The 22,112-nt window shown below is 36.7% G+C and overlaps 1 long non-coding RNA gene across 1 annotated transcript in view; it reads left to right on the plus strand.

Annotated features, from left to right (window-relative positions):
• Positions 1-3,222: 3,222 nt before the first annotated feature.
• LOC115307364 overlaps positions 3,223-22,112 on the plus strand; it is a 479,194-nt gene continuing 460,304 nt past the window's right edge. The window contains exon 1 of the long non-coding RNA XR_003915699.1: positions 3,223-3,358. This is a non-coding gene — a long non-coding RNA (uncharacterized LOC115307364). The remainder of the gene's footprint in view (positions 3,359-22,112) is intronic.

Raw genomic sequence — 22,112 nt, forward strand, 5'->3', positions numbered from 1 at the left:
GCTAATTCTCAAGAAGTGACCTCTTTAAGATATGATACTGCACAAAACTTTGGTACTCATGAAATACAGTACCCCTTGAAGAATTTTGCAGTGAAATACAGGAATAAGACATAGTAAGCTGGAAAAACCTAAGACAAAGGAAAAAATAAGGGAAAGGACTGAATATTGAATGGAACATAGCAATGAAAAATATATAATTCCAATTTGATAAGGGGTGTTAAGATGTTACACACATTTTCTGCTAATTTTCTACTGCATTTAGCAGTGTTTTAGTGTATAGATGAAATCAGTTTTAAAAACACTAGTGATTACACTTAATTGTAATTTAAAGCAATACTCAAAAGTGATCTACCAAAGGGTAAAAAACCACTGGGAGGAAAAACGGGGAGGGAAATATTTTTCTATTCTTCTTCTATTGTCCTTCCCACCACTCCCCCCAAACTCTGAACCTTCGTGCTTCAAAGTAGGTCAAACTGAGTTGAAGTGAACCTTAAAGAAAAGCCGGCGATACTCAGTACCAGGTGTACCAGGAGCTCATCACCTCCTGTCCTCTTTTCAGGGTAGCGCTCTAGTTTGCGGAGGGTGAACTTCGGAGATGAAATCATACCCGCAGGCGGACGGTGCGCCCTCTGCCACCTCTAAGGCGAGGAAGATCCCCCTTTGCCCCGTTCTCGGGCTGCGGGGTGACTGCGCGCCCCGACCTGCTGCCGTGCGGTGCCCAGGGCCCAGCCCCGCCCGCCCCGCGGCCCGGCTGCGATGTTTCACCCCGCGGCCTTCCCCGGAGGCAGCTCTGACTGCGCTGAGGTTTTGGAGAGGCTTAGGCCCGCGTAGCGCCTCTCCTCAGGTTTAATCTGGTGCCAGGGTACGAGGAGGTGGTTACGGCTGAGCTACCGTGGAGTAGCAGGCGACCAGCAAGCTAGAACTGCACAGCTACGGGTTAGAAACGGTATCATGGAAAGAAATCACCTTCAGTCAAAACATCCCGTGGGGGGAGGACGCGTCTCTTAAACCCCAGAAATCAATAAAGAGGTACCTGGCATACTGAACAAAGTTTTATTTTAATGCAGATGAAATGAAAATTAAAACAAACATACAAAATCAAAACAACAACAAAAACCCCTAACCCAAAAAACCCCAATCAGACTTCATGAAACTCAAAGATACCCCAACAATAAATCCCTTCTTTTAGTCTTGCATAAACGGTTTACCGTCTGTTAAAAGCATTTGTGCACTGTTGTGGGGAGGCAAATGATTGTGAATGTTCCTCTTGGAAGACAGTATTGACCTGTGTTAGAAATACCTTCGTAAATTAAATCTCGATGGGATCTATTTCTGGAAAAATCTTAATTAAAAATAGCGCAAACACAAAACTGTATTCTAAACAGAATGAAAATCCCGACAACCCCCTCCCTCCCCCCGCCCCCCGTCTGCTCTCAGACAGTGTTGTGTTATCAGTGGAACTGGAAACCTTACAGCAATCACCCCAGCATTTTTCTGTAAAGAAGCAGGGAGGGGGGAGAGGAGGGGGCTCCAACGGGTCTCGTTGCTGGGAGATACTTCGAGGGCAAAGTAAAAGTGCCCACCGGGAGCAGAGCTCTGCGGTTGCCGCCGCCGCCGTCTCTGAGATGCTACAGTATCAGGCAGAGAAGAAAAGAAGGGAGTTTGGAGTTGATGTACACGTCGGAGCAGCAGTAAAAAGATATAAGATATCGACACGCTCAGCTGCATCTTGTTAAAAGCTTCCTGCGGGTTGGCAGAATGAAATCTTTATTTAAAATACACAAACTATCGTCAGGGGAGGAACAGAAGGGAAAACACTAAAAGGGCCAAACACAATGCTTAACCCACCGGTATAAGCAAAAGAGGGGAAGCGATGAGATTTGTTGGGGCGAACGGAAGAGGGCGAAGGGTGCCCTCCTTGCAGCCCAGCCACAACAGCCACCTGGGGACTCGATGTCTCCACTCAGCTTTGGAGACTTTCTCTTTGATGGTGACAATGATAGTTGCTCTGGTACGGGAGAGGGACTTATGAATACCAGAAGCAGAATGTGTGCTCACATTTGGGTGTGAATGATAGGAAAACGTGCTTCGCCACCACATCCACATCAGCGCTCTCTTAAGTAGTGGTAATATTATTATTTTATTATCGCCAGCCAGCGGCTTTAAAGGTGCATTATTTTAATGCATTATTAATTGTTTTCTCGGGGAGAGAGGAAGACGGGAATGGGGCTTATTATTATTAACAGCGCGGAGCTCACTCCTGTGGCACACGCCGGGGAGCGCGGTGGGAGGAGGCAGCGCCGGGGGAGGGGGGTGGCGGAGCGAGCCCCGGGATCGCTGCGCGGCTGCGGCGCGCACACGCGGGGCTCGGCGCAGTCCCGCCGCGCCCTCCGGACCCCCCAGCCCCTCACCCGCCTCCGGGCGCAAAGTTCCGCGGGCTGCTACCGGCGCGCACCTCGCGGCCCGGCACCTCCCCGTCCCATTTCCCCAAGCTCGCGGCGGGCGCGCCTCCGCGCCGCCAAAGTTGCGGCGGGGCCCGGGGGCCGCCGCCCGGCCATCAAGTGGCTCGTTAAGCGAAATGCAGGTGAGCGTGCTGAGCGGCGCAGGGGGCTGCGCGGGGCCCGGGGGGAGCGCGCCCCCCGCCCTGGTCCCGCCGTGCCCCCTGCCCGCAGCCGGCAGCGCTCGCACGAGAGCCGGCGCGCCGCAGCACCCCGCGGAGAGAACCCCTCCAGCGCCCCCCGCCCCGCGCCACACACACACACACACACACACACAGACACACACACACGCACACACACACACACGCACACACCCACCCCCCACCCGCGCCTCCCCACCCCCTCTCTCGCTCCTCTCTCCTCCCTCTCGTCGCTCTTTTCCTCCCTCCCTCTCTCTCTCTCTGCCGGCCTTATCGGAAGAGAGTTGCAGTACCTTACTCTCCCTTCCCCGTCAGCCCCCCCCCTCTCGCCCTCCCGGCAAAATTTTAGGGTGCAGGAGCCCCAGGAAGCCTCTTCTTCTTCTTTTTTTTTTTTTTGTTTTTTTTTTTCCTTTTTTTTTTTTTTTTTTTGTTGTTTTTTTTTTTTTTGTTTTTTAAATCACTGTGACCAAAAAAAAAAAATTCCTTGGAAGAATGACTCTTTGTCGGAGTCTGCTCTGAAAGCAGGGATACCCCCAGGAGCTAGCGGCAACGGCGCTGGATCCCATCAAAACAGAACTGCCTGATGTGGCATGTGCTTCTCTCTCTTTGCAGTTCCTTCTGGGCCTGTGTGGACTAGGGGCACAACGCGGCGCCTGACTGGCAGGAGGGGAAAGCGGAGACTCCTTCAGGTTTCCAAAGACGTCCGAGCGGACAACATTAGTAAGTAAATCTGCTTGATTTCTGTCCCTATGTTCTCAGGCTCCTCCAAACCTTTTCCTAGCGTTCACACACATATGTATGCACAGACACACATTTTTATATACATACATATGTGCATGCATATATTTCTGTTTTCAGGTTACTGTGCTGGTCAAAGAGAAACTTGGAGGCTGTGGTAGCTTGAACTGTTTTTGGTGGGAAAATGCATTAAATGTTTTACTGGTCTCTTATGAGAAAAGAAAATTGTAGGTGAATACTTGTCTAAAGAAACTGAGTGTGGCAAGTATTGTGTAATGTCTACCTTAGTTCGAGTGTAGGTATTTGATAGATTACAGACAATATCTAAACAAAGACATGTTCCCTCAGGAGGGTTCTACAGCATGATCTGACCTGCAAAGTAATGCCTGGTAATGGGGCATTCAGTTTAATATGAAATTTGCCTGAGTTACAGATGCTGAGAGTATTTTTACCTGCATTCAGTTGTAAGTATTTTTAGTTCACATTTCCGAAGTTTATAAATTTTTCATCAAGTTTTATGTATATAAAAGTATGTATAATGAGGATGACAGTTCCAGACAACAGTTTTGCTTTCTAAGTGCTTTTATGGGACATATTCAAAAGTACTGATCACACTGTTTTCAATAGGTGAGAAAGATCTAGGGGAAACAAAAAGATAAACTCATTTAGAAGGGTTTCATGAGCAGTGAGACTGTGTTTTGCTGGCTGAGCTGTAGAGTTGACAGAAGGTAAAACGATAAAATAAGGGTATGTCACGAAGAGTCTGCCGTTAGGTGTTGTTCAGCGCTAAATATATCTGCATATGGGAAGGAGAACTTTTGGAGACATTATTTCTCTTGGGACAGTGGACTCGTTATTGACATTTGCTGCCTCTCTGATAGAGGAAACATCTAGTACTAGTAGTTGAGGGTTAACTGTTTCCTAGGTAGAGAAGAGAAATAAGAATGACAGGTATGTCAATGAAATATTTACTCATGTTTGCTAATACCTAAATAAAACCTTAGTGTTATGTCAGTAGAAATACAGTTGAGTCAGGTGTTTTGAATGTCCTGGAAGGAATCAATAGCATTTCAGCATTTTTTCTCCATTCCGGCCAAATGGACTTGGATTTAAATTCTTCATGCGTTGTAGTTATTATAGGGAGAGTATGGATGTGAATTTGAATAAAATGAACTTATGTCTTTACAAATTCTTACCAAATTTGAGTTATTTTACAGTAAAAATTCAGAATACTGAGTACTGTAAATAAACTATACAAATCAATTGTCTTATGTATTATGTCTTTACTCTTCACCCAATCAGAATAAACTTGTGTCATTAGAAGACATTAAACACGCATTTACAAATATATTCTAATACACTTCTCAATGTGAAATTCATGTTACATTTTCAGATGTAATTCAAAATAAATCACAACTAATAAATGTCACCAAGAGTGAAAGTTTATCGGGGTCAAATGAAATGCATTCCTTTGTGAAGTAAGGAAATCAGTTTGTGTCACAACAGTAAAGATAATTAGACAAAATTTATTTAGGAAATTAATATGATACAGTCAGGAAAGACTAAATCTGCTGTAGCAGATGGATGACATTCAGAGTTGCTCTCAGGTATTCACAATCTTAGAGCAAGGAAGAATTACAAAACATAGGGTACAAGTTCAGAGACAGTGAATCTGGGTGACTTTCATATTGCATTACAATAGTCTTTGGGTAATTGACAGTAACATTTATGACAGAAAAACACCCAATGAACTTGTGAACCTGAAATTAAAGGATAACACATTTACTGGCTTAGTAAGGAATCCTACTGTTATTGTTTTATTACTATGAATTTACATTTCAGTTAAGAATAAAGCTTTTGTTTTTTCCCTTTTTTTTTTTGGTGACTAGGCAACATTTGACATGGCTCATTTTTGTGTTGTATTCCCTGTGGGCAAAGCATTAAAATAATATATCCAACTAATTTACATGAACTGTTTTGAGATTGCATACAGAGAAGTTTATTAGGTTAAGCTTTCAGTTCTGCTAGGTGGTCCCAAACACGCAACATTACAATGTTGAAAGTTTAAAAAAGTGTCTATGTAAAAAAAAAAAAAACAAAACAAAAAAACTTAGAGGAACTACATTGTTTAGTTTAGCTTGAGTCACAACATACTCAATAGCTTTCTAGTTTGGAGCATACTCTTCATTCTTTGTTTTAGGATATGTCTTGGCAGTACTTTAGTATCTATGTAAAAAATGACAACACATACTCCACTTTTGCTGTAATTACTTCTGTGGGAAATGACCTATGTCAAATCATGACTTAAGTTTGATAAATATTGTATTTGATTATATATGTATGTAAAATCTTGAATTGTTTATATAGGAAAATGTCAAATCAGTTCAATCTAATTCAGAAGAAACAACAGAGGACTTAAAAAGACCTATTACTGTGAAGATATAAAATTGATATAACAAAGTTGCATGTGTCAGCAGTAATGTTTTTTATTATGCAATTGTTCTTGTTATTCAGATCAGATAATGGCATGACATATATAAGCAGTGTACAAGGAATGAAGGATTAATTACTCTAAGGTGCTTATTTAAGATTTCTTACTAATAAAATCATACATACCTGCACTAGTTTTCAGTAGATAAAGTCAAATCACATTGTCATTATTAAACATTTAGTATACCAAGCTACTGTCAAACTTTGTGGTGATAAACTGTGATGGAAAAATTACGACAGTGTATTCCTTCTTTGTTCTTTGTTAAATGTGGCATTGCTGAAGAAATTCACAGTACACAAACAAACATGCTGCTTGATAGTGCATACTATTTTGAAAGAGGAAATGTGATAAATATTAAATAATATACCAATGCTTTAATCAGCTTGCTTTCTGTGTCCTCTTTTAAGAACTTATAAATCATTAATAACTTTCATATGAATGGGTGCTAAATCTATAGGGTTGAAGTACTGTTACTAGTTGGAGAAACTAAGATATCATTGGCTAAATTGGGAAACAGGTGAGTTAAGCATTTTGGCAAAGGTCACTGATACTTTTCATCAGTTCAAAGCTTGTTTAGTGTGAAAACAGATTGGTACCTTAATCCCACAAAATTAGAGTAAGCTTTATTGATTTGCTATCACTTTAAAGACCTTGTAACCAGCAAATATAAATTTAATAGTGACATTTATGAGGATGATCTGTAATTTAGAGTTGAATTTTTTAATCTGTACTCAAGGAAAGTAGGTTTTTGCCGTCATTAGTAGCCATAAGGACTCTAGGGAAACTATCTACAGAGGAGGAAACAATCGTGGCATTTTTTAAAAAAGGGAAAGAAAAAGAAAAGCAAAAGGACCATAGAAATATCTCAGATTCAAAAGTGTTTGGGCTGGAGAATGCCTGTATAAATAGTGCTTTGGGATGTTTTTTTGCCATACGTATGTTTTGAGGTCATTAGTACTAGAAGTTTCTTAAAGAGCTTTCATGTTATCACTTTTTCATTTAGACTTTCCACCTTACAGTTTTGCAGCTACAATCCTAACAAACTCTGACAAAGTTAAGAAGGGGTTTTATGTCACAGTGAAATCATAATGATGGAAATAGGGTCACAAAGTATTGACAGGGAGTGCATTTGGCCTATAATTTTTTTAACATATTTGATTGTGATGAAAAATGTTTAGTAGCAAACAGATGGATTTAAAATTCCAATGAGCAGTAGTCATAAATTAATTAATTCTCAAACAAGAATTAAATGTATTTAATAATAAAATTAAGACAAGGAAAGAGACACACAAGATTAAGGAAAAGGAATGCATAATGGAAAAATTTTTAAGTATTATTAATGCTGTTAGATGCTGTTTGATTTTCAGTTTATCCATTCTAGTAACTTCTTTAGTAAGATTCAGAATAAGAAAACAATAACAGAAAAGCTAGCAGTAAACGGAAAATTGCAGAGAATTTATTACTATTTTTATGGTCAATATTATGTTGAGTTACATGTCTATTTTCATTTGTTGTCAATAGTTGCAGAAATGATCCTATTTATCTTACATTTCTATTCTATTAAATATGCTATATTAAGTGAAGGCTATTGTGCAAGAAAATGCATTCCTTATGTTCTATATTTCTGTATTGGCAACTTCGTAACCACTTCTAAAAAGTGTATTTTTTTGTCAATGCAGAAGCTGAAGATCAAGTTGAAAGAGATTTTAACTGAATATAGACTGCAGAATCTGGTTTATAAAATCAATTTTATAAAATTTCTCCCAGCATTACTGTGAAATTTTTCAAACCAGTAATATGTTTTAAATTTTTGCTGAATACAGGCATGCTTTAAATGCCTTTAAAGTTCTTCAAAATACTACTATACTTTCCAGATTATGTACTTATATTGTGTTGAAATGTAAAATTAAGATTTTAGAGATGTATTGGGAGAAAGAAACTTCTTGATGTGTATGTTTGCATTATGAAGAAGGCTCCAAATAGTCCAGTGACTCTCCTGAGAATGCTGTGGGGGATTTGTTCCAGCTGTAAGCAACATGATCTCATATACTTACCAATTAACAAATAAATACATATCACAGGCCTAGTCCTCTGCTTTGTCTAAACATTGGGTCTAGAAAAATGTTTTCTGCATCAGTCAGACCCAACTTTATTGGGATCTTACAGCTATTGTGAAAAGCTTTAAGGATCCTTAAGCTGAATTCTTCGGTGTGTTTCAGAATGGCTTCTCAAAAGATAAGGTGGATGTTTTGGTGCATACGGTGCTTTCTGCGTTTCTCCTGAATTTAAAAAATAAGAGCTGTACACAGTAGCATCCAAGAAATCACTCTTTCTCCAAGCTGCTGCTTTTTATTTGGTTTTAGATTACCTAGCTCATTTTCAAAGTGTGTGTAACACTGCTCAGCAGTGAAATGTTAAGCGCATATGCTTTTTGTTCACAGTGGAAAGGTGGCTGGAGAAGAAAATGCTTTTAGCAGGGGTGATTGTCTGTAAATATGAAGAAGGGCTCATGGTTTAATGGGAAGTGGAATTATTTAGCTATTCTAGTTGTTGCAGAAACTGTGTGGGTAAGGGAAACTCATATTTCCAGAGTGCTCAAGAGACCTCCCAGCTGATGAGCTTCTCATAGGTGACAGAAAAATTGCATTGTGATGATGACTGATTTGAGGTGATCAACCTGAAAAAAAGTCCTCTGGTGGCAGCAGGTTGGAAGTGTACACCAACCAGTCTTCTAGCAAAAGTAACTCCTAAGGTTACTGTAGGAGAAGTAACTGCATAAGAACAATTGCATCTACTCTAGTCTAAAAGTCAAGTGATTTTTAGACTCTCATATAGCAGTTTAACAGTCAATGTGGGAGTATGTCAGGCAAAGTAGGTTTGCTCCAGCTTTGACACATTCTCTCTCTCTTTGTCTCACCCCTACACTCTTAAAATGTATCCTTCCTTGTGGTGCAAGGCATATAGTCTCACCAGACTCTGTACTATATAAGACAGCGTCTAAAGTAGTTCAGCTCTGTATTCTCATTCTCAGTATTTTAGCCAAACATATTTTTCTTAGTCTTTAGTAACATATTAATTCTCCACAAGGTAACTATATCCATAGCATATTATTTTAAAGTATATGGATTTTAAATCTTTTTTCCCTGAGCAGGAGTTAAATGAGAACACTTACAGTATAATTTTTGAATCTACACTGAAGGATTTAATTTTAACCTTAAAAGACAGTTCTAATGAAGCACAACATACTTTCATTACCTGCCTGTAAGTATAAGGGAGAGCACTGATGTAACTCTTACTTGGATAGCTACAGAATTACTGGCAGTAACAAAAAGATAAACCAAAATAATGCCTTAACTGCCATCCATTAGGGTAAAAAGACATAAAGGTATCCATCCCATCAATTTAACAATCAGAAAAAATCCTACAGGATGATGCATTGTCTCAATCTTGAATGATTTTCTTTTACACCGAAAGGAATGTGCTATGATGTTGTGTTGGCAAAGTCCAAAGCAACACCAGTTCTCAATGGAAAGGATTCACAGAGAATCCATATAAGCTGTCCATGTCTGCATGAGTTTTGCTTTCCTTTTCTTTTGCAACTATGTTTTGCCAGATGGCGTTCTCAGGCTTCTTCAGAGAGACAGAAAACCATAAGGAGTTTTGTCTTTATCAGAAATCATAATAGTATCATGAAATTACAGTTGATATTTTTCTTCATCTAGGTTTTCCTGAAGGAAGTGTGTGGTTTTTTTGGCTGTTAATTTTGACCATGACATAAAAATATCACTGTACTCATGCAATAATAGTAGGAACCAACTCCTAAAATGTCAGTATAGCTAAGATATTAGAGTTCATAACATAAGAATTGAGGCCTGAAACCTGTTTTGATGAAACCTTGAAACCTGAAAAATTCCTGCAGTGAGAAAGGCTTGATCAACATTAAATCATTATTACTGAAATATCCCAGATATGTTACTAAAAGGATTTGAGAATATACAAAAATTTATCTTTGAGAGGACATTTAGTGAACTTTTTTATATGTCTGTAATTTTCTGAAAATTGTAGATACAGATAAATCATAGAAGTGAGCTTCAAATAATCCATTGCATATAACCTGTACTATCATTTATGTGGCTACCATTCATAGAAATATTCCTAATGAAAAGTTGTATTAATCATTGGTTCCTTCACAAACAGAGGTCTGCCCAGCAAAGCTTATAATTTCAAATTTGACATTAGTAGATTTGGAATGGCATCATTAACATACCAACTGGAGTACTTAACAAAAAAATAAGAAAAAAAGTAGAACTGTTGCATTAATATAGTGATAACTTGTGTTCCCCTTTGAATAATTTAGCCATTTCTTCAGTTTTAAACACATTTATTCTCTGAAATTGTCCTTTCTCCATATGAATAAAAGATACACTAATAGCTTTTTCACACAATTTGTCCTAATCTTCCTCTTCTTTTTTTTTTTTCCCCCAAGAATGCTGGGCAGCTAGACTTAAAAAGCTGTGCAAATCCATTTGCCAGTTTTTGCAGAGCATACGCTTTGGGATGGGTTGATGTGACTTCTCTTTTTCCATGTAAACCCACTTCATTGAAGTGACAGTCAGTTATTGAACTTGGAGACTCTTTCCTTGTCACTTGCTAGTGATGCCTCAGCTAGGAAGTGTACAGTGGACTGCACAGCTTCAAGAGCAGCTGAAAGGTATGTAGGTCACCAAACCTGGGTTACCAAATACTGTTAATCATGCTCCCTACATCCATGATAGTGTTCCGCAAAATTAACTTACTCGGTGATAATTGGAACAGCAGCATACAATCAGTCTTATTTGGAAGAACCAAGAAATAATTCAAAAGGAGGGTCAAATTAATTTTGTCTGCATTTGTAGAACAAAGTGCAATGGGCTTCCTGTGCAGTTTGTTTTAAATTTTTGATTCTAATGGAAGTATGAGGAAAGAGGAGAAGTAGTGCAAGAATAATGTTACCGGAGGTCATTGGGTAGAATAAAGTGGTCAGGAAGTACGGTTTTTGGTTTTTGTTTTGGGTTTTTGTTTGTTTTTTGTTTGTTTTTTTTTCTTCTGTACAATCCACAATTAAAAAAATATTCTAGAATTGAATAATTTCCTGAGAAACTTCCAAACAGGTTGTGGTGCTCTCTTGACCTTATCAGAATGCACAATTTCTCCTATTTTAAAATCTTTCATTTGAAAACTCCCTATAGTGGGTTTTATTCTAGGTTTATAAAGAAAAGTGATCTTTGTATTTGTCACAACAGTAATAATTGTATTGCAGCACTTGTTTTTCCTCATCAACTGTAGCTTTCCAGAGGTTTCTATAGGTGTGGAAATGAAGTCCCTGGGTGTTCTCATTATCATATTCTGTATAATATAATAGATTGGAAAGTATCCAAATGTATTTTTGGCTCAGAATGATATTTTTTCTTCTCAGCACGGAGGCCAGCCTTTCCTACTGTTCCCCACCTTCCCTGTTTTCCTACTCTTCCTTTGCAGAAGGCTGGAACATGGTTAAAATGCCAGATTATTACTAAATCGGCTCATAATTTGGATTTCTGTTCTGTCTCACTGATCCTAAAGATAGTGACCCTTTCTCCTGGGAAAAGAATTTGTTTTTAAGTAGGGTGATGTTCTTAACCTACTTTGTTTTTTCTAGAACTGACAAAAATGGGAAAAAGAGCACTCTAGCTTATGTAAATATCAGATGTTTCCTAATCTAGGCAAGAGATGAAGAAGTAACTGGTAGAATTCTGCTGGAGTTATGGAGTTAACAAAGTGGGTGTGTTAGTGTCTTTGGGCAACACTGAAGTGCAGTTAAAAGATTACAACTTTTTTACCCCTCCACTGCACCGATAGGTCTTGATTGTCTTGAGAACTGAATGAAGAGGGGGAAGAAAGCCCATGAACATTTGTGTTCTGTTAATTTTAGTAATCATCAGTACTGAACAAATTAAAGAAGGCATGAATTATGATATTTATTTACCTTAGCATTTTTGGTTACTTATATCAGGGTTTGTAAAAAAAAGATGCAATTTATGTTTCATTATATATTTTAAAAAAGGAATTGTTAGAAATACATAAAGAGGAAGGAAAGGAAAGTGAGAGTAGAAAATGGATAAGTAACAGGAATGGAAGAAATCTTTAGCAGTAGTCCTTCTATTCAGGTCTCTGGTGCAATGTCAAGTCAGATGATGCTTTCTTTAACCACTGGGGATGAGATTTAGTTGCCTAAACATAGGTGGCTTATGCCTTTTAGATGCCGTAGGGTATCTGCTCAGCACTAGACTATGTTCTCTTGTACCATATCTAGCCAGTCCCATACAGGTATTTCAGAAAAAAAAGAACATATACAATTGTGTGTTCATCTGCATTCAGGATTATGAATTGTGCATGTCTGTATTCTGATGTTGTATCTAGAACTTTGCCTTTCCTCCTTGCCTTTCCCAAAGGCAAGGATTTTTTCATGATATGCTAATTATATCTGATGCTAACGGAGAGAGCTCCGTTAATCAACACTTGTGCTTAGCTATCAGCATAATTAGATTAATTATATTTTGGAGACATCCTAGAAATCCTATCATGCTTGTATTAATGTGTGTGTGTTGGAAGTGACATCATTCTTGTCTTCATGTTCTGAAACAAGGTTATATGTTGGTTTTTGATTGCTTATTTTGTTATATTTTTTCCCCTTTTTGTCAATGATATACAGACTGATGGAGTCCAGAAGTTTATGCTACTAATTATAGTCCATCCACAGAATCAAATTCGGTGCTTTTCTGCTATGACACTATGCTGGTGCCTCTGAGACAAATGTGATGAACTGTGTAATATCACACTGCCTTTTTTTTTTTTTTATTTGCTACTTTGGTAGGTCACCTTTTTCTGTTTCTTGGAAAGAAAAGATGGACCTAGGGATCTGTATAATATAAATATATCGAGGTGAAGTGTGTTTTCTGTTTTTGTATTATTGACATTTTGACCATTATGCAACCAGTAAAGATTACTGGCAGTAGTATTTTCTTCTGAGGTCAGGGCTATTGATTTTGGGGTATAAACAGAGTTGATAAGATAAATCTTATGGTGATAATACTATTTGTATCTAAATTTTGACATCATTTGCTTTGGACAAAAGTTGGAGATACATCAATCTGCATTTACTAAAGTCACTTGAATATTATGTCCATTAAATGACTGTTGAAAAAGAAATTGTAAGTGTTCTGCTTAGTAAGGGATATTTCAACTAGCATGCATGAGAGACTGCTCTTAGAGGGGAGGTCTCTGATTGTAACCCATCTATCAAGACTTTAGAAAGGCAAGAGTATAGATCTTGTCTCTGAGCCAGCAACATTTTCCATAAAGAGTAGATGAAAGGATTTTGAAAATTTATCCTGATAATCACAAAGAATAGAGCAGATTGATGAGCAGAAAAAAGGACCCAAGGAAAACTTGGTCCGTATTGTTTCATATGATTTTGTTAATATATATGGCCTGTAGCATGGTTTCTTAGTTATGCAAACTGTAACATCTGTTTAAGGTGTTTCACTGGTTGTCTACATTTTACTAGCTTGGGGAGACAAAACAAATAAAATATATTATGCCAAGTTAAGATTTTCTTAACTTAACCTCACTCTCTGTTTCTAAAAATAGTACAGTATCTTTTGATGTCATTTATGTTTGAATCATATAAAAGTTGTAAGCCAGGTGGAATTTGGGGGATAACAAAGAGGATGCCTAATAATTATGTTAATAATAATTATGATTATGCCTTGTGATTGAAAGCAAGACCACATTTTAAATTTCAGAGGAAGTAGATTTTATTTTCTTGCTCAGTACACAAGGAGAAAATATAAGAACAGAGTGAACAATGTAATTTTTTTTTTTTTGCTTTGCTATTACATTGTGTTTTTAGCATTGTTAGGAGGGAACTAAGATGCGAAGGCTACCTTACAGAAGAACGTTTGCAAGAACCTTTCTGTGGTAGTAAGTTTCCTCCTAATTTTTAACAGCCAGGTTTCACAAATAACTAAAAATGTGTTTTTTAAAATCAGTTCTCACACAGCAGATATGGTAATTTCCAAAGGTATGTTGTATCATAATGGCTAAAAATAATGTTGGCAATGATCTGAGAGTCTATACTTATTTCACCAAGTTTCTTTGAGCAGGAAATATTGTGTTACTTGTTGCAGATTGATTTCTGTTTCTTAATTTCTAATGCAATGCAGTTTCTTATTGGTTTGTTGGGGTTTTTCTATGGGGGTAGAAATTAGGGGGAGAGTCTGTATTGGTGAACATGTGAGAACATTTAGAGGTCAATTGTGCTGTTGTATTAATGTTGAATTGTGGAATGAACATTTAAGGATATAACAATGTTATCATCATCTCCTCATCCAATACTTTCTTAAGTAAAAAATGAGTCTTTGTTTTGTAAATTTTGAAATATGATGATTATTCGACTAAAGCTTCTGTAACTAGTCAGGTAAAAGGAAGAACATCTTGGTAAGAATTTGTGAAGGATGTCATGTTCAGCTTGCTTATCTTGACTTCAATTAAAGTTGGTAATGAATTGGGAGCTCAGTTTTCTTCTCTTGAACATTAAGAAGAATGAACTACTTAAATAATTAAGAGTGTGTGTGTGTTATTTTATTTCATAGTCCGTATTAACATTGAGAGTAACTTTTTCTCTCAATATCCTTAAGCAGAAACGCCTGGGTTTTTTTTTTTTTTTTTTTTTTTTTTTTTTTTTTGATTGGTTGGGGTTTTTGTTTTGGTTTTTTATAAAATATAAAATATATACCTAAGAAGAAAAAGATGACATATAAGTGTAATTTGAGTTTTATCCAGTGTAGCCCTGTAGGAGTGAGAAATGGTAAAATCTCAAAACAAAGTGTTTAAACAGTTATATGGGTGTCTATCCCTTCTTACAGGAGAAAAAAAACCAAAATGCCAAAAAAACCAAACAAACACAAACCCACAAAAAAACACATAAACAGATGTGTATATTAAACTCTAGATTGATTATAAAAATACAAATTAATATGTTTGGTATATCCATGTAGCTATGGGCAAATCTTACTCCCAAAACTGCAATAAAAAAAGGAAAGTTATTATAATAGACACTGTGTGTAAATTCATGGTGAAAGAAAATTTCCCCAGAATATCAGATTGGAATGTTAATTCAGCTTTAGAACAACTCTTGTAAAGTGAGATATAATTGTCTGTGCTATTTACTTTCATGATAGTATTTGAAAGCAAACATCATTAGTGTTAGAATTATTGAAAATACAAAGGAAATCTCCGTAATTCCAGTGATGCATATTTCAAACTGAAACTATTCAAGTCTTTCCAGTATATTTATATTATTTTAAGTACTAATTGCTCATTTTCTAGTATATTTTCATGATGATCAGCAGTTATTTTTTGTTTGGAAAAGGCTATAACATGATTTTATATATGCTTCTGAGGAAAGACTGACGCATAGTGTGCTCCTCTTCCTCCCGCCATTATGTAATGATTGGAAAGATTTCAAAAAGTGGTAATTAAAGCATTTGTGCACTAGAAATGCACAGATCATTATTAAATATCGCAGTGTGTTGTATTGTGTTATATTAGTCAAATAGTTGCAGTAGCAAGGTCAGATGATATCTATATTGGCCTAAAATGCTGTGAGACGGAGAGTATCCTGCATTTACAATCTTTATGGTTAGAAAACACCTTGAAGATCACTTAGTCCAAATATCCACCTATCATTACCACCGTGTTCACTACTAAATCATGTCCTCAATTGCCCTATCCACATATTTTTTTGAGTGTTTCCAGGGATGATGATTCCATCAGTGGATATACTATCCCATCTGCTTAAATTTTGGAGTGGCCATAGAAAGAGTATAACTTTAATTATGAAAATTGCTACTAAAAACTTCTAACGATGGTTGAATAGGACAACAGTTCCTCCTACAAACTTAATTTCAGTGATAATTAGCTGACTTAATAAGGCTTTCTCTCTTACTTGAGGAGAAAAGTGAAATTTTTTTCTGGTAGCTTGATAGGCAGGGACAGTTCAGTTTTTTCAGTTCCTGGATCTACCTCATAAAACACACTGGTTGCTTGTCGAATATAGAGACTATAAAATCAACATGATCTAAGGAACCCTTGGGCTTTGTACTCAGCAGAAATGAGTACCAAGCCCCAGGTCCTGCTGATGAAAAACCTTCAATGATTCTGCATTATAATTAGACTCTTGGAAATGTGCTGGAATGATGATTAGGGAGACTGAGAAATAACATTGATTTTTTTCTCTTTTTTTTTTCCCCCTATTAAAATAGATAGGATGTTAAATGCCACCTATTGTAATGGAAATATTTACTCTTTGTTTATGAGTGAGTTCTTGTTACGTGGTCATAAGCCAGTGTCATGAAAACCAACCACAATTCAGTTGGTTTACAATTCAGCTTAGAATGCAGATTCTCTTAAGAGGTTGCAAGTCATTCCCAAGGAACACCAAAGCATATTGTAAGCACATAGAAGTGAGGCTGGCTACTCTAGAAACATCTCACTTTTATAGTAAGACTCTAAAAAGAACCTTTTTTGCTTTTGTGTCCCAGATTGTTATAACCACAGAACCTACAAATTACTTGACACCTTTCTAATAAAACACCAAGGTTCTGGTCCCGAGCTAATTCTAGAGCAAAAATTCCAGTTCACTTGAATGACATAACATATAACTCAAAACAGCATCTTTAAAGACAAAGGCTGTACTTGTACTTTTTCTGAATAAAGTGATGATTACTTTTCTTTTTGTTGTTGTTTTTCTCCATTATATCTCTCTCTTTGGAGGTTTTTTTAATTTGCATAGATATTACCTATTTTTAACTTGTGCTGTCAAAATGCTTGGTGAACTTTAGAAGATCACTCTCCAATTAGAAGTACTGAAGTCTTAGGAATTAATTTATAGTTAGTAGTTACCTTGGCCCATAGTTTAGAGTTCAGTTAATTTATGTAAAGGAATTCAGGTGTTAATGAAGATACCAGTTTAAGCAGAAGGTCCAACGCTGTTTTGCAAAGATAACTTTTGAAAAAATATAAGAACTGAAAAACATGATTAAAATGGAATTTTTCTTCCTATTGTGGTTGACATATGGTTTGAATTATAAATTAAGAAAACTAGTATTATTTAAGTAATTTAGCAAAGCTGTGCTGAGACATTGAAAGAGGAAGCTACACAATGTTTTTTCTTTTCCCTGACAACATAGAAGTAAAATCTTTGTGTGTTTACATCTTTGAAGTGCAAATGATAAAGTAAGGATACAGCTTATTTCTTTTGATTCAGTGACATGGAAATTCTTCTTCAAGATAAACTTTATCTTTCAATATCGAGACATCACACTCTTGTATCCCTGGCATATTGTTATGTTCCAAGACTTTTGACTTGGTGAAGCATTTCTATTACCTCGTTATATAAGTAAATGGCAATGATGTGACCTTGTGGTACTATGATGTCTTCCATCCAGTGATTTTTCAGTTAAATAGTTCAAGATCAGAAAATTGTAAGGCATTTTTTCAATTTTTGCTAGTATTACAGAACTCAAATCAGATATCAAATGGCTTAAGCAAAACAGCCATTTGTAATGAACATTTGTTAATTTAAAAGCTTTCTCAAATTGGAAAGAATTTTCCTGTCTCAAATAACTAATACTGTGTTATGTCATCCTCCATATAAATAGTTTTAAGTAGCAAGAAGGTGTCTTAAATAATGACTACAGTGGCAGAATTCTGTATGCAAGTCTCTTTTATGGCTTACTTATATTCGAAGATGCTTATGAAGTCAAACAGAAAAGGTGAAGCTGAAGTAATACAATACACAGTATTACTGATATGAATCACCCGTTTGTAAAAGAAGAAGGTGGTTGTAGGCTTTGGTTTGTTGGTTTTTGTTGAGATTTGTTTGTTTGTTTGTTTTGATTGTGGAAAGGAAGTAACACAAATTCAACTGGAAAAAATTTTGTTTGCTCGTTTTTCTTTTTTCCATTGTTTTGGTTTGTTTTAAGAATGATTGGTATTCAGGAGTGAGGATTAACTGCTAAAATAGGAGCCAAAATATAATGATCTTAAATGCACTTATGTTCAGCTGAAAATGACGTCTGAGATCACTTTTGACTTCATGACCCTGAACTACAGTATTGATTCCTGGTCAAAGTGCTGAGAATAAAAGAGTTGCGATTTTAGAGTTCCTGATATGTTACTTCTTGCATCCAAGATAATCCTATCATATGTAATAAACTGAATGCTTTGTTACCTTCACTTAGAGTGTTGGTTTTCTGAAACAAAGAAATAAATGTAAATTTGTTACATATGATGGTCATGGCTTTTTTTTCAGAATGTGTATGAATTATTTTTGTCTTTGTTCATGTGTATGGAGACGTTTAGAAAAAGTATCAGGAACATGTTTGCTACAAGGATGGAAATAGATAAAATAAGTTTAAAAAGAGGAAAAAAAAGCAAGCAAACATATCCACACTGTGAAGAAACAGTTTTCTTTTTGTCTTACTAGTGTAGAATATGAAATTATGTTCACTGTAGATTTTCAGCAACTTGTTGTATTGGAAGTAAACATTTCTTATGAAGCTATTACAATGCAAATGTGAGTGCAACCAGAATAGAATGGAAGACTGATGAGGATTAGAGCCAGCGGTTTCAAGTGTCAGTGGTTTACTTTTAGCAGGACATATTTCATAATAATTAATTCTTTTACATTTATCTTGATTCTAAAATGTCACAAAAAGAAAGTTGAAATGAAGTCCCTGTTGACAGTTTCTTCCAAAGAAGCATGGTTCAACAGAATAAGATGTGTGCAGAAGAGAGGTTAGTTTAACACAGGAACGTTCCTGAAATTGTGCGTGTGTCTGTGTGTGTGCCGAAGAGCAGTTGTGCACGTACATGTAAGTGGGGTACCACCGACCCCATCTGCATGTAGTGATAAACACTACATAATCAGATACATAATCATGTACTCACGTTGGTTTCTTGCTGAAACAGAAATACATATTTTATTATGTAAATATTTTTCTCATCTGCATTGTTATGTATGTATTTTTTCCCCTGGTACAGAAGAATGGGGTTACTGCCACAGCCAGAGCATTCTATAACGTGTATGACAACAAACTTGCTACAAATCTTTAAGAGTACAGAAGCAAAAGAGGAAAGACCTAAACATGTTGCATGTCCAGAACATGTTAATTCTCTTGTTTTCTGTGATTATTAGTTTAAATCCCAAAATAGGTGTTTCAAAAAAAAGTAGACTGCTAGGTTAAGCAAACTGTCTAAACCAGGGATATGTGATTTCATAAGCAAACCCAGATGAATCTGTTGAAGGTGCAGTCCAGTGCCTGAAATTCTGGAATTTTCTAATAGGCAACAGAAAGATACTTCTCAATGATGATGACTGTTATTAGTATCTAATACCACCATTTGTTCCAGTTTTTATCTGTTCCTGCCTAATGTGAATGAGAAAGAACATACTGAAAAAAAATCAATAGATCAGGTAATCTCCATACACAGTTTATTCTTTGATGAGAAAGGTAACAAGCAAGAGGTTAGTCTATATATGAGATTTTCCCAGCCCCCCTCTTGGCAAAAGGAAGAGATGAATAGGCCAGGAATATGATTTTTGTTTTCCAGTCCTTCAGAGGTTATGCCCTTTATTTAAAGGTGTACCTTTCCTATGAAAACAGGCTGAGAGTTGGGGTTGTTCACACTGGAGAAGAGGAAGCTCCAGGGACACCTTACAGCAGCCATCCAGTACCTAAAGGGGGCTTACAAGAAAGCTGGAGAGGGACTTTTCACAAGATAGCAGTCATGATAGTACAAGTGACAGTGGCTTCAAACTGGAAGAGGGCAGGTTTAGATTAGATATTTGGAAGAAATTCTTCACTGTGATCGTGGTGAGGCACTGCAACAGATTAACCAGAGAAGCTGTGGATGCCCCATCCCTGGAAGCGTTCAAGGGCTCTTTGGATGGGGCTCTGAGAAACCTGATTTAGTGCAAGATGTCCCTGTCCATGGCAGGGAGGTTGGGACTTTAAGGTCGTTTCCAACACAAACCATTCAGTACTTCCGTGATTAAAGTCTTATTCAAAGTACTTCCCTCTGCTCCTCAATAATATTTCTGAAGTTAGTCTGTTTGATTAATCAGTATAATGTGCTAAATCACTTCCTTAACCTTTTAGAAAACTTTAGGGATTTTAATATGTTTATTTTTCAGATTTATTTCAAACTCTCACCTATAAAATTAGACTAGTTTTACTTTTTTCTGTAATGATTAAGTGTGAAAAATGTATTATTTTTAATGTTATGATGAAAAGTTCACAGAATATTCCAAGAGCTTGCCAGATGAATGTGCAACATGACACGTTTGCAACCTGCAATTCTAAAGGAGTCTGAATTGCTTCCTTATCTTGCTTTGATATATGAAAAGGAATATTAATTCACCATCTTTTTTTTTCTTTTGAGAGAGGGGGTCAACTTTTTTGTTTTGGTACAAATCTATTCATAAAATGTTCATGTTTATTAGTTTTATATTCAGCTTTTATTGCTTTACATTTGTCAACATTAAATTTCAGTTTCTGCTTTTCAACTGAGATACAGAGAAAATCAGAATGCATTTAAACTTGACTTATCACTTGCTAAGGATGCAATTTTCTTCCAAATTTATATTTTCAGCAACTTTAACAACCTACGTGATTTGTAAAAATTAAAACCCAACAGAAGTCTTAGCAGGAATGACCCTAGTAAAACCCCACTAGATATTTCTGAGTTCAGCACTTCCATACATCAATAAAGGAATATTTGTGATCTGAAACACATTGCAGAACATCTTAAGAAACTGGACTTGACTTTTCTGTATGAAGAAAGCAGAATTCTGATTCTGTTTTTTCAATGACTGATGCACCCATTACAATCTGAGTTCTTCATTTTAAGATATTAATTTTATCAAACCTGAAAGTTAACTTAAAGGTGTACTTTTAATTTTTTTTAATATGGTTTAAGAGAGATCAATTTGTACAAAACTGTATTTTAATTTTCCAGTGTTTTATTCTTACACGTTTACTAAATTGCTGACTTATAGTTTATTCATCAGTATCCTTCTGAAAATTTTTGTGAACCTGAATAACTAGAATTGGATATTTGACCAAGTCAAAAAGAAGTGGTATAGTATGCATAAAAGCTGGATGACTTTAGGTTGAAGCCCTGTAAATTTTTTTTCTTTTTAAATGAGTATTCCCACACATGCTGGTAGCATTCAGATGTCTGGTTTATCTGAATTATTAACTTCCTTTTCAGAGACTGCTTTTGTTAGGTTTTTTTCTATTTTTGTATACTTTATTATTGCAGAATCACAGAGTACGCTGAACTGTAAAGGACCCATAAGGATCATGGCCAACTCCTGCATGGCCCTGCACAGGACCATCCCCAAGAGTCACATCATGTGCCTGAGAATATCATCCAAATGCTTCTTGAATGCTGGTAGGCTTGGTGCTGTGACTCTGGGGAGCTTGTTCCAGTGTCCAGCCACCCTCTGGGGGAAGAACCTCTTTCTGATATATAACCTAGACATCCCCTGCGACAACTTCAGTCCATTTCCTCGGATCCTGTCACTGCAGAGAAGAGATCAGTTCCTGCTCCTCCTCTTCCCCTCACAAGGGATAGACAGCAATGAGGTCTCCCCTCAGTCTCCTCTTCTCCAGGCTGAACACGCCAAGTGCCCTCAGCTGCTCCTCACACGGCTTCCCCTCAAGGCCCTTCACCAACTTTGTTGCCCTCCTTTGGACCCTCTCTAAGAGCTTAATATCTTTCTTATATTGTAGTGCCCAAAACTACACACAATATTCAAGGTGAGGCTGCACCAGAGCAGAGTAGAGCAGGAAAATTATAACTACTATAACTGTAATATATAAAGTGTTATTGTTCATTAATTATTATACTTTAATATATATGTTATACTATGCTACTACTATTATGTGACAGTATTATGTGTCCCTCCTGTCTTGACCTGTTGATTATACTGGTCTTGTCTTAATGTTTGAAATTCTCTGGCATTACACTAGGTATTCACAAACAAAGATTTCTGTGATACTTTTCAAATTATTGATTCCTCAGCTGCAGCAGATCATTATATAAAAAACAAGTATATGGTATAATCTTAACACAAATTCTGTTTATAGGCATGTT

Source organism: Manacus vitellinus, unplaced genomic scaffold (genome assembly GCF_001715985.3).
Source record: "Manacus vitellinus isolate BGI_N305 unplaced genomic scaffold, ASM171598v3 scaffold_18_pilon, whole genome shotgun sequence".
NCBI lineage: Eukaryota > Metazoa > Chordata > Aves > Passeriformes > Pipridae > Manacus > Manacus vitellinus.